Source organism: Melampsora larici-populina (assembly GCF_000204055.1).
Source record: "Melampsora larici-populina 98AG31 unplaced genomic scaffold MELLAscaffold_111, whole genome shotgun sequence".
NCBI lineage: Eukaryota > Fungi > Basidiomycota > Pucciniomycetes > Pucciniales > Melampsoraceae > Melampsora > Melampsora laricis-populina.
The window spans coordinates 23077-41725 of NW_006768875.1; positions in this window are offsets into that span (position 1 = coordinate 23077).

The following is an 18649-nucleotide window of genomic DNA, read 5'->3' on the forward strand; positions in this document are numbered from 1 at the left end:
TCAAGGAATCTCATTACTTAGTGCACTTCAAAATCCTCATGCAACAGATTCAAAACTCTGAATTTTCAGTTGAAGAACAAGACATTCTGGTACGGAATGTTAATTGAGGTCGCAAAGCGACGCTCATTACATGACACGTATGGTACTACAGTGGGTAAACCCGAGTACGTGTTCCAAGCCAGTCCGCATAGAGGTTTGGGTCCGAAATTTTTGAGAAATTTTTGCCATTTTTTCTGCTTTTTTTGGCGGGAGAGTAAGGTTGAGGGGTGGTGTTAGGCTGCAAAACTTTTGGTTTTTTTTGAAAAAAAAGCAAATTTGGTTGTTATTTGCCACTTGAGCAGCCATATTCATTAAATTATAGGCCTAGTGCGCCGCTAAGTAGCTAGATAGGTACCTAATTGAGGCCTAGGTCCGAAAATCCAAACCTCTAAAAGAGTAAAATCATATTTTTGGTCTCCAAAACCATATTCCTAGATTCATCAAAGCAATGCCTTTTCAATGGTCTGGGTGCCAGTCTCAAACATTAGCCGTGTTCAAAGTAAACCCGGTACACCCAGTTGAATTTTACACTGGGTATACTGGGAACGTGGAAAAAAAAACTGTAAATCAGTCCCCTCCAAACCCTCTCTCATCTTCAAGCAAGTCACCATGCCACGTACAAGGAAAACAAAGAAACCCCCTCTTAACTCCACCAATTCATCAGAGTCCGGCCAGCATACAGCTATATCTGTACCAATCACCAACACCCCAAACAAAGCTCGTCTCAGCGCTGTATCTAGTAATATCACACCGGGATCAGTTTTCTCCTCCTTTCAAGGTTCACCGTCAGCTTCCCTCTCTCAAGCCGACTTGATCCGATTGGGACACGCTTTGGCGAGCTCAGCAACACCAGCACCTTTGATCTCACCTTCGCCTCAGGGTTTGATAACCTTTCCTTTAAACAGTTCATCCTCGTTCTTGGATCCGACTTCATTCACACCTGTTGGATCTCAGCCAACCGTAGTCACGGCTAAAAATTCAATGAGTGAAACTCCAGCTGGAAAAAGGGGACGCGGCCGACCTAAGAAATCCGAATCTCAAGAAGAGAAGCCTGCTCAATCTTCATGGTTTATGGAGGGAGAAGATGGCTATTCCGACATGGACATAGTTGCGTTGTGGTGTGCCGAGGAGGATAACTTCCATCAATGGAAATCTTGTATCCCGAGCAAAATCGCAAACGCTGGAGTCTTGAGTGAATATATGGCCAAGAAGAATCGTCCGGATCGACCACCAAGAGAGTGTAACAAGAAGGTCTGTATTCATTTTAACTATATGACTTGTTTTCAGCTGTTGATAGTCTTTGTTTTCTTTCAATTAGATTGCATGGCTTGAAGAGAAGTTCAAAAAGGCTTTTGTAGTAGTGAACTCGACTGGCCAGGGCATTCTCGACAATGAAGATTCCAGGCAAGAGCTGAAAGAAATGGACTTGTTATCAGTTACTGTCAACAGCGATGGCGAAGAGGAGTGGACTGGAAAGATATGTCAAAACTCACAAGCCCAGGGCCGTTACCAAGCACCTAAACAAGGAACGCCATTAGGTATGTGTTGATGCATAATTGTGTAGAGACGGTCGATCTGATACAGTTCTGGATTAATGTAGAGAAAGCGTTAGCAATCTGTCCTTGGTATTGTGTCTTGGAGGGTACGATGCTTGAACGATCAAACATCGTACCGGAAGCAACTCACGATACTCTAGGAAATACCTCCATAAATACACTTCATTCCAAATTAAATGAACTCGACAGCAACATTGACATACGAGAAAGTGACGAGGAGAAGTCTGATGACAATTCCAATCGGGTCCTCGTCGAATCAGGCATTGAGGATGTTGAGGAGAAAGCCAAGGTTGAAGCTTTGAAAGAAACAAAGGTGTCAGTTCCACAAAGACATAACAAGAGTAAGTGACATACGTTTTTTATGTTATGTTTGAACTTTGATTCTGATCTATGAATCACAGGAATGAGACGAGAATCTAGGAACGGGAGTCTATCTCGAGAACCATCTCGAGATACTCTTGGTCTCCAAACTTTAATGACCAACTTTTTACCGTCGAAAGCCGAACGCCAAGCTGATGCAAAGGCAGAAAGAAAAAAAGAAAAAAAACAAGCTCAATTAACTGCCAACATAGCTCAAGCAATCACGGTGATGTCTTCTAATCGAAAGGAAGATCTCGAACTCAAACGATCTCAACTTCGGAGTGATACAGTGACGAAATTTATGGGCATGGGGGATACTTTTGAGGAAGCTTTTAGAAAAGCTTCCATGATGTTTCCGGAGCCTCGGCCAACTCATACTCAAGATACTAAAGATCTCATAGACAGTGACTCCAACAGTTCATCTGAAGAAGACTCAGAAGATGCCAGATACGCCGATGGTTTGTCTGATATTTGAACATCAACCATTTGGAAAGTAGATGATATCGGTCTTAGTTTGCTTTTCCAATTAAGAGTGGTCTTTTAAATGGTTTTTACCGCTGGTGGTTTTTATTCTCGTTTCTTAAAATTCTATTTGAAATCGTCCTTTCTTATCTTTCCAAATTCATCTTTGTTGATGCTCAAAAGAAAACTTGTTTGAACCTCCAGTAGTTCTAAAACTTCTAAAACTCGGATTTGTGTGCTCTCGATTTTGTTTAAGTGGAGGTGTTTTCTTGCAATTGAACTTGTTTGTTTCAACTGAAAATAAAAAGACCAGTGAGAAAACAATTTGATTTCGAACATAAAGAAAAAAAAGAAGAAATCACAAGTCTGAACATGAAGTACAAAATCTTCTTCCATATCTTGATTCTTTACGATGGCATACAAAACTTTTAGCAGACGTTATCATCAAAAGTTAACACATGGACACCAGATAATCTCGAAAAAGTTCCTCGCGTCTTTGATCACCTAAACGCCTGTTGCCCATAGCTGCATAAGCCTCTGCATCATCAGTCGGAGGTAGCTCTCGATGTTGATTCCAATCGTCTGGTAAACCGGATACCCAGTTGGCGTCACGACTGATGTTGAAGTTGTGGACCACGCAGCATGCAGCAAGCCACTTGCTCAGGCGTAGAGCAGAACGTGGACCTCTGATAACCACTCGAGCCTCTTGACAGGACTGAGTCCTCCCCTTCCACATGCCGTTGGTATGTTCGGATACAATTTGAGCCATGCTCAACTCAAAGTTGAAGTGTCGATGTGCACGATCCAGGGACTGGTTTCTTGGCTTCTTGAACGCAGGCACAATCCGTTTTGATGAACTGTAGCCCGAGTCAGCTAAGAGGTACTCGCCCGGACTAAAATAACTTTCTATATTTTTATGAAACTGAAATACAAATATGTCAGTGACCTGACCAAAACATAAAAGCTAAAACAGAAAAGGAACCGAAAATCATACCTCGGTTGATTTGAGGACTCTTTGATCATGTGCAGTTCCACACCACCCATGATGAGCATATATGATCCGTCTACGATGATCACATATAATCAAAGAGTTCACCGCGTAAAAAGACTTTTGGCAGTAATAGTCCTCGCTGTTCTTCTGGGGTGCATAAGCTAGAGCTATGAGGGTTCCATCGATGAAACCTACACAGTTCTTGAAAAAAGAATTCTGCCCAATTTCAGCGCTGATCACTTGTCGTTCCTCGGGTGTTGGCCACTTCACGTATCTTGTTTCGAGTTCCACCAGTGCCTCAATACATCGGTTTGTATAGTTTTCCACACTCCCTTCTACAGACACTCATCAGTACACGAATCATTTAAGCTAATCCAGGTAATTGAGGCTGACCTGCCATTTTGAATAATTCAGCAATTATTTGACACTGACCCCCGTTCCCAGAAAGTCCAAAGTTCGCCATTGCTACCAAGAGCTGCCATGTGACAGGAGCTTGAGGACAATTGGAATTGTTATAGAAAATCGGATTGTCGGCAATCTCGCGTACAAGGGCCAGGAATGTGTCCTTCGACATCCGAGCCTAAAGCCAGTCACCACGGTTAAAAAAACAAATACGTAAACTTGAAACCAAAGTGAGAAGAGGTGGTGTACGTACCACAACGCCCCACCGCCGATCAGAGGCATCAAACCATGCTTCAAAGCATTCCTGCTTCTTACACCGGTTTGAAAGACGACAGTGCCTAGGTACCAGATACCGTTTCTTTTGAGCACGTTCTAGACCAAATGCCACAATCGCAAGGGTTGCTTCATCCTCCGTGCGACAACGCTTGCATGATGTTCGGAAAGATGAAGAATTTGAGAATTCTGCTACCAGTAAGTGACAAGCCATCAAAATGAGGCGGTGTTGTTCGCTTGTATCTTCAACTGAGTCTGTATCATCTTCTGAGGCGACTTGATCAAGGATGATAACAGATGCCAATATCGTAATGAATTTGGTGGGGTTCTTGAGTGAACGTTGATAGCTGTGGACCAAAGACACTACTTGAAGTGCAAAGAAACACTTCAAGCAGGCCAAGACCTTGGTACGAAGGTTGGAGTTGGGCATTTGCGGTGTTGGTAGAGTCAGGGGATGAGTTTCGTGAATCGGCAGTGGTAGGTGGGTATCAATGGGTGGATGAGCGAGTGATTAAACCTGGGTGCTTGAGGTCTGAAAGTTGACTTGTCAACCCGGTATACCCAGTACCGCCAAAAATTCAACTGGGTGTACCGGGTCTTTGGCCAACCGGGTTTGCTTTGAACACGGCTATTCAAATTGAGTGCCCCGACATTGACCCGAAAGGTGAAATTTGATTTTGCAGGGCAGGTCGGAACACGTACTCGGGTTTACCCACTGTATGCGCATTATAGAAGTGTGCTTATTTTTCTATCTTTCTAACATCATGACGTCATCTATTATGTTTGATGATTACTCTATTTGAGTACAACTCTATTTCTCTTTTAGTTGTTCCCTTTTTCTTCATCGAACTTGATATTGTTTTCTCACAATCTCATTTCATAGATTGTGATTTCTATTCGATCATACATCAGTCTTAGTTAAGACTGATATCTGATCTTATTATCATTCAGGTGTTAGTTATCTCTACTTTTATATTAGTTCTCTATATTTGAAATCGAACTTAATATTGTTTTCTCACAATCTCATTTCAAACATTGTGATTTCTATTCGATCATACATCAGTCTTAGTCAAGACTGATATCTGATCTTATTATCATTCAGATACCTGAACTTCTTTGGTTATGAGCCCAGCGTTACCACAATAACTCATCACTTCGATCAAAATCAAAATTTTGAACGTCTGCGACAATCTCAATAATGTCTAACGAGAACAGCGGTGGAGGTTCAACTTGTCCTCACTTTCCGAAACTATCCAGAACGAACTATGTCGAATGGGGGGGAGATGTCTTATCTCACCTTATGACTTTAGGATTGGAAGAGTTTATCAATCTCAATGCTCCTGCTATCGCGCCACTCAAATCAGTCGATCCAGATGGTCTTGTGAAATTTCTTGCCAACAAGAAGAAGGTAGCCGGTATTCTTTTTGGTTGCATTGATCAAGATAACAGAATCCGTGTAATGGAGAAGGATGCGGTGTCTGACCCGACAAAGCTTTGGAAGGTTTTAAAAGATCATTTTCAATCATCATCTGAAGACAATCAAGCTCGGGCTTATCTAAAATTCACCGACCTTGTCTATTATTCTTCGCTCGAAAACTACATCTCAGAAACTCATCATGTTCTAGCAGGCATGCTCGCCGTAGACAGCATCAAGCAAATCTCTCAAGCTTACCTTGGCGAAACCATTGTCACCAAATTACCTCCCTCAATGGAGATCACCAAAACCTTATTGCGAAAAGATCGTCCGATGACTACGGAAAAGGTACTCAATTACCTTGAAGATCAACTTGTGAACATCAAAGATGAAGAATCTCACAATCAGACTGTGGCTCTTGCCGCACAACATTCTTCTCGTTCTTTCAAACGTCCGGCCTCTTTCAACTGAGCCCCTATTGCTTACTGCTCTGATGGCCGTCACAACGACCAAGTCAAAGGACATACCTTGACTCAATGCTGGCAAGTAAACAAACATCTTAGACCAGCTAACAATAATCGTCGAAACAACAACAATCGACCTCAGGCCTCAGTTGCAACAGCACCGGCCGACTTCTTTGAAGCCCAAGCATTTGTTGTGGCTTCATCTGAACACAACGCAATTCTTCTCGATTCTGGCGCATTGCATCATATGGCCCCCGATTGAGATCTCTTTATCAATTATGAATCAACTGCTTCAACCGTCATTCTGGCTAACGGCTTGAACATTCACATTGCTGGAAAAGGAGATATTGTTTGTAAATCAGCAGACGACATCGTCATCTTGAAAGCTCTTCACGTACCCGACTTAGGTTGCTGTTTGAGCAGCATGGGAGCTTTGATTATGGATGGTTACAGCATTGAGAATGTGGTGGATGACATTCTTATGAAGAAGGCAGGTGTAGGAGGCTTCATTGGACATATACGCCATCAAGTAATCGAATTGGACATCACTTTAGGCATGTCGATTCCTGACTCATCTGCTCAAGCCAACATATCAATCGCTGACTACAATGTTTTGCATAAACAGGGAGGACATCCGGCTGAAAACAGGCTCAAACTCATGCATTATGTGACTGCCCCTGATGATTGGCATTGTGAAATTTGTAAATTGTGTAAAGGTCATCGATTACCGTATTCTGGTCACTTCCCTTCTACATCTCATCCTTTAGAAATTGTCCATAGTGATTTAAGTGGGAAGGTGTCTGTACCTACAATTGGAGGTGGTCAGTATTACTTCAAACTCACCAATGCTTTTACAAATTACAAGTATGTTTATATTATGAAATTAAAACAAGATATGTTTCACTATTTTTTGCAATATAAAGCCAATGTTGAAACCTTTCATAACAGAAAGATCAAAAGCTTAGTGAACGATCAAGGAGGAGAATATATGCTGAAAGAATTTCAACAACTTCTTAAGGACAACGGAACTACAACTCATTTAAGCGCGCCTTACACACCTCAACAAAACCCGGTGGCAGAAAGGGGAAACAGATCGACGACAGAGAAGGCTAGAACATTGTTACGACAAGCCAATCTTCCTTATAATTTTTGGGGAGAAGCGGTAATGACTTCAGTTTTTCTTGAGAATGTGACGCCGGCCAAAATCACTGACAACAAGTCAGCATATGAGTTGTGGTGGGGTCGACAGTTTGACTATTCACGCTTAAAACCATTTGGTTGTAGAGCATATGTCTTAATTCCAAAGCAATTCAGAAAGAAATTCGACAACACTTCATCAGCCGGAATTCTTTTAGGTTATCAAGTCGGAATGAAAAACTATTGAGTACGTTTAGACGATGGAAGGATTGTGTATTCTCATGATGTCACGTTTGATGAGAAAAGCTTTCCTGGAGTCAATCATCAATCGACAAATGACTCACAAAATGAAGACATTTTTGGAGATGAAGATGAAGACCCAGTCACTCAAGTTTCAGTTTCGCCTACTGTTTCTCCACCTGTTCCTGCAGAAGATTCTACACCCCGACCATCTGTTTCAACAACTCCTATTCCATCACCATTGACATCACCTATGCCGTCACCTTCGGTTCGTGATCAGTCACAAGAAGAGTTACCGGTCGTCGAAGATGACACAGATGACAAACAGGTGTTGGAGCAGCTGACAGCTAAGGTCAAACCAAGTTGGAGCTATGAAGTATGGTCAGAAGCACCTCGAGACATTTCCAGTAACATCAACACATTCAATATTCTTCCTGAAGGTTCTCGACGAACAGCTAATGCTGTGATATCAAAAGAATTGCCGCCAAGAACATATCGTCAAGCATTAATGTCGCCTGATAAAGATGACTGGAGTAAAGCAATTGAGGCGGAACTGAAGAACATGGATTCGAGAAAAGTTTGGGAAGTGGTAATTTTGCCTGCTGGTCGTAAAGCTATAGGCACGACGTGGGTGTTTAAGAAGAAGTTAGGTGCGGATGGAGAATTGCTAAAGTATAAAGCAAGACTGTGTGCTCAAGGTTTTTTGCAGGAGTTTGGCAAAGACTACAATGAAACTTTCGCTCCGACAGCAAGATTGGTATCACTTCGGATTGTGTGTGCACCGGCTGCAGTTGAAGATCTTGATGTGTATCAGATGGACGCCGTAGCAGCCTTTCTGAACGGATCACCTGAAGAAACCATTTTCATGAAAATTCCGAAAGGTTTGAATATCAAAGGTGCGACTGAAGAAATGGTACTTAAGCTCAAACAAGCACTGTATGGCTTGAAACAAGCGCCAAAAGTATGGTATGACACAATCAAAGCTTTCTTTGCATCAATCTCTCTGTTTCCATCTCCAGTTGATGCTAGTGTGTTCATCTCGAGTGATCTGAAATGGAAATGTATTGTACATCTTCATGTTGATGACATGGTGATTGCGACCAATGACTTCAAACTATTTCACTCAGCCATTACAGCAAAATTTCAGATGGATGAAAATGTAGAATTCAAATATATTCTTGGAATGAAGGTCACCAGAGATCGAAAAGCAAAGACTATTACGCTTTCTCAACAACAATACATTCGAGACTTATTAGAAGACTATCGAATGACTGACTGCAAGCCTGTTGGATCTCCTATGATTTTAAACACTTATCTTGTACCAGGATCAGATCAAGAAAATCAAGAATTCGACGACTTAAACATCAATTATCGACGTGCAGTGGGAAAGCTTATGTACTTGAACAACGCCACACGACCTGATCTTGCGTTCGTGGTATCACAACTTTCTCAGCATCTAAATCGACCATCAATAATTCATTGGATTGTGTTCAAGAGGGTGTTAAGATTCCTAAAGGGGACGCAGGACTCGGGATTGGTTTTAGGAGGAAAGGATTTGGAATTGAGTGCCTTTGCGGATGCGGACTTTGCGGCGTGTCCAGTCACTCGAAGGTCAACCGGAGGATATGTTACGAAGATGGGTAGTAGTACAATTAACTGGAATAGCAAAAAGCAGGAAAGTGTGGCGACTTCGACAACTGAAGCTGAATACAGAGCGGCTTATGAAGGCGCACAGGATATTGTGTGGGTAACAAATCTTATGAAAGGAATGAAGATCGGTCAAAGGAAGTCTCCAGAATTCAAGTTAGACAATCAGGGTGCTATTGCATTATCTCAAAATGAAAAGTTTCAAAGAAGGACAAAGCACGTTGATGTCAAGTATCACTGGATTAGAGAATTAGTAAGATTAAAACAGTTGGAAGTGCATTATATTCCTACAAATGATATAGAAGCTGACATTATGACTAAAGCTCTTTCACCTTGCAAACATGAGAAGTTTTGCAAAGATTTAGGCTTGCACAATGTTAGCAAGATGGGGGGGAATTGAGCTTGCAAAGCGACGCTCATTACATGACGCGTATGGTACTATGCGCATTATAGAAGTGTGCTTATTTTTCTATCTTTCTAACATCATGACGTCATCTATTATGTTCGATGATTACTCTCACTACAAGAAACATAACATTTTCTGGGCAGAAAATTAAATTATTTGTATACAAAAATCTGGAAAGGTCAGAAACAGAGCAAAAAATATGAAAAAATATGCATTCTGTTCCTTGGTTTGAGATCTCCAATCTGCATATTTTTCCGTATTTTTGGGGTTCATATTGGTGAGTGTACTAACAATAAACCCTCATAATCACCAGATTACCACCTGTAACAGATGCTGGAATTTGGCTGATCAATGCTGAGAGAAAATTTTGATTACTACAAAACCCCATAACTTTGTCAATTCTGGCTCAAAACACTCGATTTTGAGTGCATTGGAAAGCTGGTATTTGCCTGAAGATAGTTCATAAATAAACCAAATACGTGGCGGGCCTGAAAAGAAAGATATCCCCAATGAAATCAAATTTCACATATCATTGAATAGAATGTCAGCCATTGGGATTACACATTTTGAGTCAATACGAAAGTTGTAGATCTGGAAATCAGCTTTATAATGCAGCCAAAATCGAGTGTTTTGAGCCAGAATTGACAAAGTTATGGGGTTTTATAGTAATCAAAACTTTCTCTCAGCACTGATCAGCCAAATTCCAGCATCTGTTACAGGTGGTAATCTGGTGATTATGAGGGTTTATTGTTAGTACACTCACCAATATGAACCCCAAAAATACGGAAAAATATGCAGATTGGAGATCTCATACCAAGGAACAGGATGCATATTTTTTCACATTTTTTGCTCTGTTTCTGACCTTTCCAGATTTTTGTATACAAATAATTTAATTTTCTGCCCAGAAAATGTTATGTTTCTTGTAGTGTCTATTTGAGTACAACTCTATTTCTCTTTTAGTTGTTCCCTTTTTCTTCATCGAACTTGATATTGTTTTCTCACAATCTCATTTCATAGATTGTGATTTCTATTCGATCATACATCAGTCTTAGTCAAGACTGATATCTGATCTTATTATCATTCAGGTATTGTGATTTCTATTCGATCATACATCAGTCTTAGTCAAGACTGATATCTGATCTTATTATCATTCAGGTATTGTGATTTCTATTTGATCATACATCAGTCTTAGTCAAGACTGATATCTGATCTTATTATCATTCAGATACCTGAACTTCTTTATGTTGTGGATTTTGCAATGGCTCAAAAGAAAGGGTCTATACAAGCTTATATGTCAGTCTTCAACAAAAGTGATAAACAGGTGGTGTTTTCCAAGCTTTGCAGTTGCAAGGAACACTTCAGGCAATCACTGACACGATTGAAGAGGAACAATGTTATAATTCCATGGGGTAAAGAGGTAAGTACATCACAATTTGAAATTACAATCTTTTCATTCATGTCAAGAACTGAATTTTTCTACTTCCATATATTCTTGTCACCAGGTGGAATTTGATGAATTTGCCATGAGTCTGTGCGACCCCAACGTGCCAGGTGGTCAAACTTATGACATGAAGGTCGACCAAATACAACGAGAATACCCAAATTCCAGATGATGGATTGATTGGTGGCAAGCGTCAGACACTCAGGCAATGCTATTCAAATCTTGACGTCGTCAAATTGATGATGATGGAATAGAGACTTACCTGAGACTACTGATGCTCAGGAATCAATGCATTGTGTGTATTACATGATTTTGTATGTGACCTTTTTTTTGAATCAATTTCCAAGCTGCATACATGCTAATGCAGTGATGTTAATTGTTTTAGTGAAGGAAGCTGTACCATACAGGTTGGCCTGGTACAGCTTTAGGCATTAGCAATGAGTCTTCAGAGATACCATGTCAACATGTGTCGAGGTGTGAGCAGCGCATATGGATCCTTGAAAAATTACAAAAAGGTTGCACAGGTCCTTGGCTGGGCAAAGAAGACTCAAAATCGCTGTGAACCTAAGAACAATGGGCATCCACCAGACACAACATGGACACCCTTCTTGGCGGAGTTTCCAAAAAGAAGCAGCTTGGACAGCCTTCCGGTTCTCTCAATGTTGACCAAAATCCGGTTACAACATTTCAAGTTTTCAGAAGTTCCAAAACCTTAGGTCGTCAAAACCTTTGCTGCGCACCTTTTTGGTTCACAGTATCCAAAGGGAAATCTATTCATATATACAACATTCTCATGAATGTCTTTTGGCCTTGGGCCACTTGAGAAATCCATTGCTCTGGCAACATCCAAACCATTCTCTCCACAGCACAAAATAATATTCAAAATGCCATTCAAGCAATCACCCTTCTTGCCTTTCAGGTCAACCGCTATGCTTCTGCTGAAAAATACTTTGAAGGCTTGTTTGACTTGGAAGGTGCCCAAATGTCGCCACCAGCTCTGCCCATTACCAAATCCTTGTTTTGAATTTACTGTCAACAAAAACTACTTTGTACTCACAACTTTGAACATACGAAAGACAAAGTTTTACCATTGAACTCCATTGTTCTCACACCTGAACATTACAACAACAGCAGATACACCTACTTGACTACACCCAAGCTACTACAAGGCTGGACATCTGGTGAAGGCATTTGATGAATTTTGGCACCACACTGCCTAGAATGCAAGGTCAACAAGGATCCCAATCTTGACAATCCCACTATGCCTTGCGTGAAACCTCCTTATTACAAAAGGACCAGGCTTTTATTTGATCCACCACTGCCCCATCTATACATTCAGCTTGACATAGGAATATTTTGGGGTTCCCGGCTCCAAGAAGCCGCCAAAATGATGTGCCAAATCGACTTACCATTTGAGATAACCCCACACAGCGCCACCTATCAAATGTGCGCATGTGGTTTCTGGTGGGACGACCACTATTGGTGCAAGGTGGTGCACATGATAGGTGGGTTTTCTTGTGTATGGTATCACAACAACATGCAGAACAAGGGTATTGCTACTTTGTTCAGCAGGGAATTGAGATCAATAGGTGGATTGGCAGAACATACCAGCTGGTCAATGTACTCACGAGCACCTACCGCAGAAGAGGCCATTATGATTGATACTGCCAACGTTGGAATGAACCACACTTAGAGTCAGCCTGAGCCCCGCCCCGAACCCCCCTATATTTTCCTGCCCCTCAAGCCCTCACGGCAAGGGTTTGGTCAGGCTTATTGAGCTGCCAAGACAGCAGGGCCCCCAAAGAACACAGAGGCAGGTCAAGTCAGCATGAAGTCCTTGGACTTCTCCTCGGGGGCCCTGTTACCCCGCGTTTTTTGGGGCGGGGCTCAGGCTGAACTTGGAGCATCTCCTATCGTCTCGGTAGATGGCCTTGGTACGGTATATTTAACCATACTTAGCGTCAAAATCCCCAATCGTGTCAAAAATACTGCTTGGTACCTACTGAATTGGTGAAAAATCTGTAGAGGTCAAGTAAATTAACTGGACCTCTACCAATTTGGTATCTGCGGGGAAACCATCGTTCTCACCAGTTGATACAGTCGTCTCTCCAAAAATCCATATACCCAATAAGCCATACTCTCGCATATCCCATGCTTTTTTCCGTCCATATTTTTTATGGGCGGGGGAAATTGACAGAAAATCCATATCTCCATCATTCCCCATAAACCATACTTTTTTGAGGCCAACCAGCGATGAAAAACCCATACTTTTGGGTGATGTAGATTCAGACTGGTGAACAAGAGTTTGAAATTCCTTACTGTACAACTTACTTTTGTCAGCAATACACCCACAAACACACAAATCAACACACAAACTCCACCGCATAAAGATGATTCCTAAAGACCTAACAAAGTTCACCCTCGCGAATATTCAAGAAGGTTTCGATCGGCTGAAATCTGAAAATGATCGACGTATGGGTCCACTACGAGACCTTTTGAGCCAAGGGAAGGCGCTTTCAAAGGCAGACGAAGATTTTATCAATAATGCTGGAAATATGGTTGATGAGGCTCTTGTCCTCGAGAAAATAAAAAATAGCAACAATGTCTCTGATGCTGCTAAGACCTTCAGCAAAGATGAGCTGAAGACATTAGAGGTCTTGATTTATAAGTTTGAGCACAAGGTTTTTGTGGACCCATCTGTAGCTAAACCTCGTGAATATCTCTTTGCAAACACTTCTAAAGCATCCAATATGTATGGTGAAATCTGATCCCTATGTATTGTTCAACACCCAGGTCCCAAGAAGCGAAATCGAGACGATCCTTGTGTTGAATCTTCCAATCAACCAAACTCGAGTTCTTCTAAAAAAACCCGATCAAAGTCTGCTCGTACTAATGCCACTCTGGCTCAGCGTATATTAGTGTTAGACTGGCACAATAAAAATGGTCGAGTTCAGGTCAAGACAGCAAAACATTTTGAAAATAGTTTTCCTGGTGTTATCATAACACAACCTCTAGTCTCGAGTTGGGTACATAATGAATCGAAGTTACGAGATAGTTACGAGTCTGGTGTAGGACTTGGCATTAAGCGGAGAAATGAGACTGAACATCCTCAAGTAACAGAAGCCCTACAGACTTGGGTTCAACAGGCTGACATTGCCGGACTTCCACTTACCGGAGATGTGATACGAGCCAAGTGGCGTCACTTCGCAACACTTTTCAAAGTGCCTCAAGCAGAGTGGCTTAAGCTCAGTGAAGGCTGGCTGACCAAGTTTAAATTACGTAACGGTCTTAGACAAAGAGTCAGACACGGCGAGGCGGGCTCAGCTACTCCGGATAAGGTCGTTGCAGAACGAAAACGAATCCAGGATATCACCAAGTCCTACCATCCTAGAGACATCTATAACATGGATGAAACAGGATTGTTCTATGCGTGAGAACATTTGTACTGTAACATACTTTTGATCTTTACTAACAAGCCTCGATTTCTCAACACGTACTGTAGAATGCCACCAGACCGAGCCTTGTCTAAAGACAAACAATCAGGTGTTAAAGGTGATAAGCGACGCTTGACCTTTGCACTCACATGTAATGCAGATGGAACAGACAAGCTCAAACCGTTCATCATCGGAAAAGCAAAGCGTCCAGCCTGCTTCCACAAAAAGTCCGGCGAAAATCTTGGATACTACTATCGGAGCAATGCAAAGGCATGGATGACATTTGAGCTGTTTTCAGAGTGGATTATAGACTGGGACATCAAGTTATCGGCAGAAGGTCGTTCTATATTACTCTTAGTTGACAATTTTTCTGGTCATAAGGAGCCTTCCGAGTACAAACTTACCAGTATTCGCCTCGAGTTCTTTTCTCCAAACCTTACATCACATGTTCAACCGCTGGATGCTGGCATAATCGCATCATGGAAATGTCGATATAGATCTGAATACATTACATATGTGATCAATCGCTATGAAAATGAAGTCCCCATTGGAACAATCTTCAAAATCAATCAAATCGACGCTATGGAGCGAGCTGAAAACTCTTGGAATGAAGTGACTCAAGATACAATTTCAAACTGTTATAGGAAGGCGGGTATCATTTCCCCTCGAAATCCCGATGGATCTTTGCTGCAGGATCCAAACTCAGCGGATGCGAGTCTCAACACGGAGCCTTTGATTGATGATGTTGCTCATCAGGATCTTGAGCAAGACCTTCAAGAATTGATCTCCTTACGAGTTGTTCACAAATCAAACATGATGTCTATTAGCGAGCTCTTAAATCTTCACGGTGAGCATGCAAGCGGCCTTGAAACCTGGACACCCGAGGAAATCTTTGAATCAATTCAGGAACGTGACAGTCATGAAGATCTCCCTCAACCCGAGCACATTGAAGTTGAAGTACCTCCACAACCATCATATTCTGACTTACTGAAATCAAGTGATGTTGTAATGGCATACCTCAGGCATGAAGAATGCAAGGAAGCGAGGGCTTGCGGAAAAACCCTTCGCCGAGCGTTGTGGCAGTTTAGTTCAGCACGTTCAAAGAAAATGAACCAATCAAATTTGAAGCACTACTTCTCATCCAATCCTTAAATCTTCCCGCTTTTTGTTCTACTTCACTATTTACTTTGCTTTGAAATAAAAATTGTTTTTTAAAAAAAAATCTCTCTCCTAACCCATATTTTACCCCCAAAATAAGATTTATGGGTTATCAGAGAGATCCCCATAGGACATACTCCATCAAAACCCATACTTTTTGGTGTCCATAAAACGGTATGGGTTATTGGAGAGACGACTGTACTGTACTGAGGCTCTTGTTTTTGATGATAGTGGTATTCCCACAGTTCTGTACCAATTGATACTGTACCAAACAACTACATACAGAAAATTTACTGAAAATTTACTCAAACGATAGGAGATGCTCTTACGGAGGTCAATTTTAAGGTGACATTCTGTTTTCTCAAGTGGCAATTGACAACACTGGCAAAGCCAAACACCTCAAGGGATTATTTGACAACCACCCTGATGCAGATCAAAAACAGGAAGGTGTGCCATTTCCTTCAAGTCACAATATCATTATACTTTTTTTCAATGTTTGGTTTCTGTTCTCTGTTCTTAGGTACAGTCAATCCTAATGACCAGTCAATTCAAAAAAAGCTGCTTTTCCTGGAATGAAATTCTGATGGAGGTCAAACTGAAGATGGTGCACCATCTGCTTACATTAACTTCAACTGTTAACCGTTATCTTCAAGATATGAATATACTCATAGTTGGGTCTCTTTTCTAGGCACAGCTACAACGAAGTGTAAAAAACAAGAAGGGCAGAAGAATATACAATCTGAGGATGAAATGGAACAAAACAAAAACATTACAAAGCCTATGCCTATGGATCAGGAAAAGAAACAGCGTGTGGTTCCTCCTGCAAACCCTAAAGTAACAAGGTGCAAGGTGCGCAATCTCAACAAAAATGATATTGCTACAAACAGTCAAGCATCCAAAACACCACGGGTCAATTCCAATTGAGTCAAAAATCCAGTGGTCACAGAGCCATCAGAACCAAAAGGAGCAAGCATTGATTTCCAATCTGATATCAAATCAGCCAAAAAATCAGCCAAGCCGCAAGTAGGCAAGGGTTGGAAAGGTTATGCCTTGGTAGATGTGGAGGAATTAAATGATGCTGCGTCTAAGTTTGACGTTGGAGTTTCCAGCCAAGAGTCAAATGGTGGCTTTAAATTACGGAAGTCAAAGCGTCATAAATAGTCCACCTTTGTCTTTCTAACTTTCTCAACAAAATTCCTTTAGGGATTTATATTTAATCTTTACTCTATTCAATCTATTGAATTTCTTTACTTTCTCCAAAACACTTTTTGTCCCATTTGATTTATTGGATTTTTTTGCTTTCTTTAAAACCTTGTTGTCCCACTCTCTTTCATTTCTTTTTCTTGGATTTCTTTACATTTCATTGTCATTCTTTCTCTCTTCTTATTTATCTTTGCAATTGTCTTGCTTCTTTCTCTTTTGATTTGGTTTATATTGATTGATTCACAAGACACAAGAGGTAGATTGCCAAACACATTCACATTTATGGTTATTCGGAGTGAGTGTTATGTTATGTTCTCTCCTCAATTATCAATTATCTCCTCTCGGGGCCAATTGGGGAAAATGTGATGAAAATAAAGATGGAAGTAAAGGGATTTCCAGAAAATTCAATCACAGGCTTGAATAAAATGATTTTTCCGGGCTCTGTTTTTAACAATGTATAATGTTTGTGAGCAAATGTCTGGAAAAGCCCAAAAATTGGTCTTCTTTGCCTCTTTTACATCCTTGATTCTTACAAGACATAATCTCCGGAAGCAAATGATTGGACAAGTCCACACCCTTTATGTCTTGCTTTCATTTTTCCGACCTTCTTTTTACATACTTTTTCTTCCCAAACATTTCAAAAACCTGAATGTTCAGGAAAATTCACTTTGCACTGGGGAAAGTGAATTTTCTCAAACATCACATTTTGCAAGCTTTATTGTTTGGAAACAAATGTCCGGAAAAATCTCACGCCCTGTTATTTATTCTTCTGGTTATGAGCCCAGCACACTAGGTGCTTATTCAAAAACCATCATATCACATCACATCATCACATCATGCCACTTAAGACTCAAAATATCATATCCCACCACTCATAATTTTTTTTTTGCTTTTGCACACTACAAATCTGATCAATTCACATTTGATCACATACATGTTGGAATAAGTGATTGACGGTCAAGCTCTTCAAGTTACTCAATTGTCAATTCATTTAGTTTTTCCTATCACGTATCTTCAATCAACAGTGACGGTGTTTAATCTTATTGATCTTCATATAGTAAAGTGGCCAGAGGAAGCAGAAGTGATTTCATTTTATTCAAGGTTGTAGTTGATGGTGTGTGTGTGATAAGGAGGAGGATTCAATTGTGAAGTGAGATGAAGTGGCTTGGTGTCCAGTTCTGTTTCTCATTGTTCAGTTTTTTCTAGTTGAAGTTGTGAGGTACACTGATTTCCATTTGCAAGCCAAGAAGGAATGTCAGGCCCACTGGAATGTCACCTATATTGATGGTTGACATCTACTTGTGACCACAAATTTGGAAGGAAGAGAGAGAGGAACATTTCATCCGCTCTACTCACTTCCAAATTTTCTCCTGTGCCATTATGTGACAATCCTGCAAGTAGAAAATTTCAAATTTTCTCTTTCATTGTTTTCTAAAAAAACTTTCTATTAGTCTTGCTCTAAACCAAACTCTATCTAGTTATGAATTCAATGAATGTGGAGGCAAATCAAGCCAAAGAATCTAACACAACAATCCCAGTCAAAAAAGATGATAGAAGCATTACAATTAGAGAGGTGGGGCTGATAAACACATTGACTGGTCAATTGATGAGAGAACAAGGTGTTCCACATCCAGTCTTCCATGTGTCTAAATTAAAACGGCACAAACAGGACACTATCTCATTACGACAAACATCAATTCATATAGAAGACAAGAATTAATGGGAAGTAGCTGAAATCTTAGATGGTCAAAAAAGGTGTAATGGAAGAGAGCAACACAATGATGTGGTCTACAATTCTACTATATAAAGAGATCAGTGACATGTGATATGTGAGATCTTACAACCATGATTCATAGCAGAAGGTTTATGTTCTTCAGTTGATTCTGATTGGCTATTGGCCTGAGTGTTTGATGGTTTGTCCTTCCTCGCACAATCTGCTTGATACCCTTTGAAATGCTCATCAAAGCAATGCTTGGTTTGGATTAAGATTGCTGCGGTTTGGTCAAAGAATGTGTAGAAGAA